The sequence below is a fragment of the Microcebus murinus genome, chromosome 10 (assembly GCF_040939455.1).
Source record: "Microcebus murinus isolate Inina chromosome 10, M.murinus_Inina_mat1.0, whole genome shotgun sequence".
Lineage (NCBI taxonomy): Eukaryota > Metazoa > Chordata > Mammalia > Primates > Cheirogaleidae > Microcebus > Microcebus murinus.
This window is the reverse complement of record NC_134113.1, coordinates 39,996,103-40,006,558: the sequence shown is the minus strand read 5'-3', so window position 1 is coordinate 40,006,558 and position 10,456 is coordinate 39,996,103. Positions and strand designations below refer to the sequence as shown.

At 39.3% G+C, this 10,456-nt stretch overlaps 1 pseudogene; it reads left to right on the top strand.

The window, feature by feature from the left end:
* The first annotated feature begins 204 nt into the window (after nucleotides 1–204).
* LOC105863353 (14-3-3 protein theta pseudogene) lies at nucleotides 205–920 on the top strand (annotated as a pseudogene).
* Nucleotides 921–10,456: the final 9,536 nt, after the last annotated feature.

The window sequence follows — 10,456 nt, the reverse complement described above, 5'->3', positions numbered from 1 at the left end:
GCAAAGGGCTCCCTGTGAAACAGATTTCAGGTGGCAAACAGTGGAGACCTGTAAACAAAAGAGTTAAACTCTAAATGAGTTGTATGTTTTCTTCCAACATTAATATCCTAAGAGTCGATGGATAAGAAATCTTTATCATGAAATTTGGTGCTTATAGAAATACAGATTAATGTGGAAAAGAAAAAGGTGGTAAGTGAGGACTTCATGGTGATTCTGAGGTGGGCTTTGAGCACTTTCAAACACTTTGGATTCAAGCTTTTTGTTGTCATTAATTTTTACTGTCATTCTAAAGGCACTCTTAGCAGGCCGCAAAGTTGTCCAACCAGGAGCACGGCCCACTCTTGGCCTATAAGAACACTGTGGGAGCTGTGTGTCTACCTGGAGCTTATCTAGAACATCAAGCAGACAACCACCACCTCTGATGAGAAGTTGCAGCTGATTAAGAACTCTCAGGAGAAAATGGAGTCTGAACTAAGATCCATCTGCAAATGTTGCGTAAGCATTTAATATCCAATGCAACTAAACCAGAGAGTAAAGTCTTTTATCTGAAAATAGAGGGAGATATTACTTCCAATACCTTTGTTGCAGGTGGTGATGATCAAAAACAAATGATAGATAATCTCCAAGGAGTTTCCCAAGAGGCATTTGATATAAAAGAGAGATGCAACCCACACACCCAATCTACCTGGGGTTGGCTCTTAACTTTTCTGCACTTTACTATGAGATCCTTAATAACCTAGAGCTTGCCTGCACACTGGCTAAAACCACTTTTGAGGAGGCCATCCCAGAACCTGATCCACTGAGTGAGGACTCATATAAAGACAGCACCCTTATGTAGTTGTTTATAGGGACAACCTAACATTAGGGCTGTCACAAAGTGCAGGGAAGAATGTGATGTGGCAGAAGGGACAGAAAAGTAAGTGCATACTGAGTGCCATCCTTTTTCCCTGCAAGAAAACTTTTTATAGATCATTATTACATATTCCACTTGGATTTCCTATAGCAGCGGTTCCAAATATTTTTGGTACCAGGGACTAGTTTCATGGAAAACAATTTTTCCACGAACTGGCGGGGTCTGAGAGGAGGGCAGTTGGGGGCGGATGGATGATTCAAGTGCATTACATTTGTTGTGCAGTCAAACCTCTCTGCTAATGACAATCTGTATTTGCAGCTGCTCCCCAGCACCAGCATCACCGCCTCAGCTCCACCTCAGACCATCAGGCATTAGATTATTGTAAGGGGATTGTAACCTAGATCCCTCGCATGCACAGTTTCTCATAGAGTTCGTGCCCCTAGGAAAACCTAATGCCGTTGCTAATTCTGACAGGAGGGGGAGCCTGTGCAGTGATTCGAGTGATGGATAGCTCATCTTGCTTGCCCCTTGCTCACCTCCTGCTGTGCAGCCTGGTTCCTAACAGGCCACTGACAGGTACTGGTCCACAGCCAGGGAGTTGGGGATTCCAGTCCTATAACAAAGAAACCCATTTATGTGTATGGGATCAACCATTTATTATCTTTTCACACTGCAGCTTTGGGAAAACGCTATTCCTTCATTTACCTTGGCCTTCCTGGTGCTCAGTTACTGCTGTAGGAAAGTATTAATGGCTTCATTTTATGTAAATATAAGAAACTTCCAAATACTTATATAGAGGACTAAAAATGTATCTGATGTTTAAGTAATCTGAACTAATCCTGCAAGTGGCTGTCTTTTGTATTACTGTGAAGATACGAAAATATAGTTACTTAGAATTAAAGTGTTCTACATCACTTCTTAATTTTTTCATTCCTTCCCTTACTCTTCTCCAGGGGTTTTCCTTTCAGTAAGCAACTTTTCCATGCTCTTAATATATTTCTTTTTAGTATGAATCCAGAAGTAGTATATTGAGTGGAAAAGCATTTGACATTTCCGGGCTGGGGCAACATGAAATGGCTCCTACAGAATAGTTTATGGAGGTCATCTACATCTGTGACAACAGGGAGTTTTCTTGTTCACTCTTTATTTGCTGCTGTTTAAGTTGGCAACTTCCCTTCTTAATAAAAATTCACTTACAGCTCCTGCCTTTGTAGTTCTGGTATTTACCTTACTTGTAACAGAAGTAGTCCATTGCTGCCAGGATACAAGCATTGTTTTTGGCAAACTAAAGTGTATGTCATTACTTAATACAATTGAAAAGGGAAACAAAGTACACAAGTCCAAGTCTAAAACTTTAGTACTTTTCCATGCAGATCTGTGCACATGTGACATGGTGTCTGATTGTTATTCGGAGAGCTGGACTACTGTTTTGTGTTGCTAATCATTTACTGTGGTTCCATGAAAGCCTCACAAAAATGTTAATGCCCTATGTGATAAGAGAGTAACATTTAAAAAATTATTTTATAAACCATTTACTATGGCTTTATAACAACTACTTACTCATATTTTAAGGGACAAGTGAATTCGTTACTTTCTGAAGTTTATTGATAGTTTCCTTATATCTTTTGCAAAATATAGTAGTGATACCCTTATTTCTGCATTGTGATACCCCTTGTCTAGAGATACCTGGAAATATATAAAATTGGACATTTCTTACAGTAAATATTTTACCATATATCAGTCTCTCAGGCTATCTCTTCCTCAGATATAAGTGATAAGTGTTAAGTTTTATCAGGAATAAAGTGGATATTTAAAAACTGGAAATGCAATGTAGTAGGTATAGGACCAAATCCTTCAAGGAGAAGAAATAAGAGTATAGGGAAGGTATTGGGTCAGGCAGTTCACCATGATGGTCAACAGGTGGCACTAGCGTAGCTTGGATGCCAAATGGAACAAAGGGCGGAAACATACTGGGAATCAAAGCAGGCTTTGGGTGAAAGTGTGAGGGAAGCAGAGAGACTGGTGTTTATATTTTACTGTGTCTTTACCTCTCGTTCTAAATTGTTCAGTGTTTGAATAGAGGGACACTTCCAACTTTTAGTTGTACCGAACCTTTCTGTGCCTTGGAAAAATGGATATAATAATGATGCCTATCTCATAGCTTTATTGTGAGCTTGTTAGAACAATCAATCAATGCGTGCAAATGCAACAGTGCAGATTGCAGAGTAAGTGCTCAATAAATGCCAGTCATTATGACTCTGCACAATGACCATGAGGCACATGTAGTAGGAATTCAACAGGTATTAGTGGATGCATAATTGGATGGCATGCTTATAAGCCTGATGTTGTAACACAGAGACTACCTAGGATTAAGATAGCCATAAAACAGATTGGTAGAGGAATAATCATTTACATTGGTAATATGGCCCTTTACTTTAAAAAGTACATAACCTCAACAGTTCATTCAAATGGTATTGCCCTGAGTACCATTTAGAATTATGTATACTTCATTGAGTCTTTCCAGAGGCGTATTGGTCAGATAAACCTAAAACAGTAATAAACACTGCAAAGCTAGGCAAATCTATTTTGGTTTATTCCTTTGGTAAGAAGTGTCAGTCCAGGCTGGGCGTGGTGGCTCATGCCTATAATTCTAGAAGTCTGGGAGGCCGATGCAGGAGGATTGCTTGAGGCCAGGAGTTCAAGACCAGCCTGAGCAAGAGCGAGACCCCATCTCTACTAAAAATAGGAAAATTAGCCAGGCATTGTGGCACACACCTGTGTAGTCCCTGCTACTCAGGAGGCTAAGGCAAGAGGATTGCTTGAGCCCAGGAATTTGAGGTTGTTGTGAGCTAGGCTGATGCCATGACACTCTACTCAGGGCAACAGAATGAGACCAGCCTGAGCAAGAGCAAGACCTCATTTCTACTAAAGATAGAAAAAATTTAGCCAGGCATGGTGGCATGCACCTCTACTCCCAGCTACTTGGGAGGCTAAGGCAGGAGAATCTCTTGAGCCTAAGAGTTTGAGGTTGCAGTGAGCTGTGATGACACCACTGCACTGTAGCCCAGGTGACAGAAAGAGACTCTGTCTCAAAGAAAAAGAAAAGTGTTAGTCACAGCCATGTTCAGCTCTGCCTGGACACAGGTAATAAAGACCTTCAGCTTTATGAGCTCAGTTGTGTCGTTACCTAGAAAGGCTACTCAAGATGGGCCGAATATTGAAAGAAAGAAGCTAGAACTAGTGGACCAGCAAGGAACTCCACAGTATTTGCTCAGTCATCAAGCTGCACTTTCCCTTCCTAAGATTTTTGTGTGTGTGACAGGGTCTCCCTCTGTGGCCTGGGCTAGAATGCAGTGGTATCACCATAGCTCACAGCAACCTCAAACTCCTGGGCTCAAGCGATCTTCCTGCCTCAGCCTTTTGAGTAGCTGGGACTACAGGCATGCACCAGCACACCCCGCTAATTTTTCTGGTTTTTTTGTAGAGACAAGGTCTCACTCTTTCTCAAGCTAGTGAGCAGGAAAAATTGGCATGCAAACAAGGAAGCCGGGTAGAGGTCCCACTCTAAGATCTGAACTTGCAGAGTCAAAAAAGTTAGGGAGGGTGGCTGGGCATGGGTGCTCACTGACTATCCTGGCAGAGGCAGGCCCAGCTGCTGGGCTAGCCTTCTTTCCCTTGCCCATGCCCATTTCCACCTTCTTCACCTTTCTTTCCCTACTGGATCAGAAAACCTCATTCATGGCTGATAGGCAGGGAAGACTAGAAGGAAGTAAGAGAAAAGCAGATATTACAAGGAAGAGGAGTGATAAAAATACTTTTAGCCCCAGAGATGTAGATATAATACTACTATACATAGGAAATGGAAAAAAAAATTATTTTGAAATTTTAACATGAGAGGGGAAATACCATTTCATATAGAGGCAATATGGAAATAAAATGGGATTCAATTCTGTTTGAGTCCTGCCTCTTCCACTTGCAGATTATATGACTTTGCATAAGCTTAAGCTCTCTGAGTCTCAGTTTCCTTATCTATACTATGGGGTTATAAAACAGTTCATTTTTCAGGGTTGTTATGTGGATTAAATGAGATCATGCATGCAAACATGCTCAATTTATGAGTGACGTCTGTCCTGCCCATGACCAATTCTTAGGTTAAATGTCGAAAAGTAAAACTCCGTTGGCTGGATTTAGCTCAAAGACATGTTTTGTTTGGTCTTGTGTCAGGAGTTCCCAAGACCACCCCTAGGTTTGATGATTCAGTAGGAGGATTTACAGGACTCAGCATGGAGTAATACTCATGGTTATAATTGGCAAAAGGATACAAAGCAAAATCAGCAAGGAAAAAGGCACATGGGGCGAAGTCCCCAATAAACCAGGTGTGAACTTCCAAAAGTCCTCTCCCATAGAGTCACACAGGATGTGCTCAATTGCCCCAGCAATGAGTTGTGACAAAACATGTGAAATGTTGCCAACCAGGAAGCTCATTAGATTCAGTGCCTATGGTTTTTATTGGGGGCTACTCATGTAGGCAACTTATGCCAGGCACATATCCAAATTCCAGACTCCCAGAAGGAAAGCACGTGGTCAGCATAAACCATATTGTTTGAACAAGCAGTTTAGGCACAGGGAGTCACTGTTATCAGTTCTGGGAATGGTGGGAACCCTCCTGAGATCCAAGTTCCCAAATGTCAGCCAAGGGCCAGCCTTGTCAGCGGGACTTTCTAAGGATAAGCAGTTCGGACTGCTATGTTAACTCTGTTTTGTATAGACCTGAACAGTGTTTGTCCATGCAGAGTTTTTTTGTTTTGTTTTGTTTATTTATTATTGCCATTATTATTATTTTACTTAGTTGCCATCCTTTAAAAATTAAGGAATTTCACTCAGGATTTCCAGTTTTTTGAGAAAAACTAGATTCGTGGCAACAATAGCTCCATATTCCCACAGGTCAACAATTAATAGTCCCCTTTAGATAAGGCTTCCTGTTCCCTTAAATTCCCCCTAGTCTCTACCACTCCCAATAGTATTTCCCACATTGAGTGCCAATTGCCATTTACATAAGGCTTTTGTGAATCTGCTGTGGGACGCTTGAATGAGAAATGGCCAATTAACCGAGGACAAGAGAAAGAAGTAGTCATGTAGAATACCACCGAGTCATGATAATTAATATTATAGTAATGCAAGTGGGTCATGGTTAATGAATTCCTGCTGTTGAGGTCCCCAGAAATGCCATGAATTCAGAACTCCTCTTTGACATTTCCTATTAGGGCAGTTACTTGTGGGTACACTTGGATTGCTATGACAACACTTTTATTGCTACATGCAATGAGTCTCCTTTATTTAAGCTAACTTGAGTCAGTCTTTGTTCCTACCCACCCAAAGATCACTGACTAGAGTAGTGTAATCATATAAATTAATCATTGCATATTGTCAGTTAATACTTTGTAAATGGAAGTTATTGTTATCATCCCCACCAAGACTTGTTATAGCGAACTAAAATATATCAACGCAAATCTTGTTTCAAAGGTAATAGATTCAATGAATATTCAAGTATTTCTACATATCAGTGTATCTACTTATTTATTAACTCAACTACTATGTCATAAAATAAAATTTTATCTTTATATTTCTAGCAACTACGAAAGTACCAGACATGGAGTTGGATTCAATAAATCTTTCCTAACATTATAAAGTTCATCTATCAGGAAATCTAGAAACTCAAGGATCGAGATAATGAAAATCATTCTGTTCATGGTAAAAAGGGGAAAATGCAAGTGATATAATTGCAGGAGTATGGCCAGGAGCGGTGGCTCACGCCTGTAATCCTAGCACTCTGGAAGGCCGAGGCAGGCGGATAGCTCGAGGTCAGGAGTTCAAAACCAGCCTGAGCAAGAGCGAGACCCCGTCTCTACTATAAGTAGAAAGAAATTAATTGGCCAACTAATATATATAGAAAAAATTAGCCGGGCATGGCGGCGCATACCCGTAGTCCCAGCTACTCGGGAGGCTGAGGCAGCAGGATTGTTTGAACCCAGGAGTTTGAGGTTGCTGTGAGCTAGGCTGACGCCGAGGCACTCACTCTAGCCTGGGCAACAAACTTTTTTTGAGACTCTGTCTCAAAAAAAAAAAAAAAAAAAAAATTGCAGGAGTATGCTGCATGCCACCCAACCTCATGCTCTAGATGCTGCTTTTCTGATTCCAGTTACAAAACCCACACAGTTACATGTTCTAAAGGAAGAACTGCAACGATTCCAATATCTGCTGAAAGGTTCATTCTACTAAAAGTAAAGAATATGAAAAGTTCATTACTTGACTTCTTGATAACTTAATTCCTCAGAAGACTGAGGAAGCAATTAGAGGAACTTAACCTATAGACTTGACATTTATTAATAAGGAAGAAATGGTTATTGGAGCAAACAGAAGCTATGGGGACACCAAGAAAAGAGTCAGTGCCATACAGGTTGAGTAACCCTTATCAGAAATGTTTGGGACCAGAAGTGTTTTGGATTTTGGACTTTTTTAGATTTTGGAATATTTGCATATACATAATGAGATATCTTGGGGATGGGACCCAAGTCTAAACATAAATGAATTTTGTGTTATATAGCCCTTATACACATAGGCTGAATATAATTTTATACAATATTGTTAGTAATTTTTTACATGAAACAAAGTTTTGACTGCATTTTGACTGCGACTCATCACAAGAGGTCAGGTGTGACATCATGTCAGTGCTCAAAAAGTTTTGGATTTTGGAGCATTTTATATTTCTGATTTTCAAATTAGGGATAGTAAATTAGTTTTAGAATTGGACACTGGGAATAGAGTCTGATTTTGTAAGTATTCTTTTAGCATAAGCAGCAGCAATTCAATCTGAATTGACTCAGGCACAGCTGGATTCAGGTTCACAAATGAAGTCATCAGGAAATAGTGTTTCTCTATTTCTTAGTGTTATTTATTTCCTGTGTGCTGGCTTCATTCTCAAGAAAGGATCATCTCTCATAGTAACAAGATGATCTTCAATAGCTCTGAGCTTATATATGCAAAGTTAGCAACCTCATTTGAAAAAGTACATCTCTTTCCCAATAGTTGCAGCAAAAGTCTAGACAGGGGTGAGGAAACCTGAGCCTTCAGGCCACATGTGGCCTTCTGGGTCCTTAGGTGCTGCCTTTTGACTGAATCCAAATTTTACAGAACAAATTCTTTTATTTTTATTAATACACTTTGTTCGTCTTTTATATTTTTATTTCATTTTAAAGTGAATGTATTTAAAATACCAAAGAATAAAATAAGTTGCAATAAAAGAATCCTCCCAGATTGACCAGCACAATTAGAACATTAGTGAGCCATAAGGGCTAAATTGATGGCTGTGACACTCACCATTTAGTTCTAACTCTACTCTCGCCTGACTTTAGAAAATTCACCTATCACGAGGAGGCTGGTTGGTGAGAGTTTATGGGGCTCAGGGACGTTAGGTGCACTATGTTTCTATTTGAAGTGGAATTTGTGAATAGTTGCACAGCTGGATGGTATTTTTTAGTTCTGTCTGCTTAACAGCCCATCATGTCAAAGAAGACCAAGACAATGCCGCTACAGGAAGAAAACAGATTTTTAAAATGAGGAATGGGAATTGCAATATTCTCTTATTTCTGCTAAAGATAAGATGATTTGCTTGTTTTGTGATGCTGCAATATCAACATTAAAGAAATTCAATGCTCATTAGCATTATAAAACTCATAAGGACCACAAATACTTTAAATTAGAGGGAGAGGTGCAAAAGGTTGTATTGAAGAAATTAAAACATGAAAAGCAAAAGCAAAGACAATTCTTTTAAGCAGCAATAAGACCTGCAAATAATGCCACTGAAGCAACCTATTAAGTAGCTTATATACTCAGGAAAAAAGGGAAGCCATTTGTTGATGTAGAAATTGTGAAAGAATGCACCAAAGTTGTAGGATGTTTAGACCACAATAATGTTTCAAAGTACAAACAACTGCCTCTTTCAAGGAGAACCATAACTGATCTGCAGCATATGTATTTGTGTATCTAACCATAGGAAAGGTACAATGAAAATACAGTATTATAATCTTATGGGGAACCATCATATATGTGGTGGTCTGTTATTAACTGAAACATCTTTATGTGATACATGACTATAATTCTATGAAAAAAAATTTGCTAATACAAGTATGAGAGATGTTGGCAACTCATTCATTCATTCATTCAACAAATATTTACTTGTAGTCGTATTTTAGGTCCAGGTATATAACAGTGACTAATATAGACCCAAAATCTTTGCTTTGTTGGAAATTGTATTCTGGTTGGGGCAGGAAAGATAATAAATAGCTATATTAATACAATATGTAATATTTCAGGTGATGATATACTCTATGAATGAAAATATCGGAAAAGAAGAATAGAGATTTCTGGGGAGGAGGAATGCTGTAATTTTATATGATTTAGACAAGGTCTTGCTCTGTTACCCACATTGGAGTGCAGTGACATCATCACAGCTCACTGCCATCTCAAACCAGGTCTGGGCTCAAGCTTGTGTCCTTGCCTCAGCCTCCTGAGTAGCTGGCACTACAGGTATACACCATTATACCCAGATTTTGCTTTATTTTTTATAGAGACAGGGTTCTTATTATGTTGCTCAGGCTGGTCTCAAACTCCTGGGCTCAAGCCGCCTCAGCCTCCAAAAGTGCTGGAATTATAGGAATGAGACACCACACTCAGCTGAAAAGGAGACATTTGAGCCAAAATAGATAAGGGAATGAGCTCTGTGGATATCTGGGAAAAGAGGGAGAGAGAACAACAGTGTGTGTGTGTGTGTGTGTGTGTGTGTGTGTGTGTTTATGTGTGTGTATGGGATTGTACCTTGCAAAATGAGCCAGGGAAAAGTAGGAGATGAGGTCAAAGATTATAAAATGCCTTTTATGCTATTGACTTTGATTTTACTCTGAGATGAGAAGCCATTAGAGAGCTAGAGCAGGATAGTGACTTGATCTAGCTGACATTTAAAAATGCAGACTGAAGGGAGTAAGTAGGAGATTAGTAAAGAGATTAGTGCAATAATCCAGATTAGAGATGTTAATGGTTTAGACCAGGGGTGGGGAACCTTTTCATGTTGGAAGGCTGCATTCATTTAGCTCTAATCAAATAAGGCCACATTCAAGAAACTTCAATTAGATATACTTAAAAATGTACATTACTTTACTTGTTAAAAAAAATCTATGTACTTAATAATTTCAAAAAATGAAAACTATTTGTTAATTTTAAAGTTAACTAACCTGTTAATGACTTTGTTGTGTCTGCTTTTTGTTGGAAAGCATTTGAATATTTGGTTGTAACATCCATATTTGGATGTAACATGCATCCACAGATGCATATCAGTCATTTGTGACCTTACGGGCATGTTGATCTGGGTTAGGTAAGAGAATGGAGATTCCCAAAATAAATGGTTGAAAAGCAAGAAAGCATATTCTGGGGGGCATGTTGCTGGAGGCATGGGTATTCTACTGCATTTTTCCATATTTCAATTGGACCTTTCTTAGCATCAATGACTTTAAAATGTCATCTACTGAGAACTCAATCCATTCCATCTGT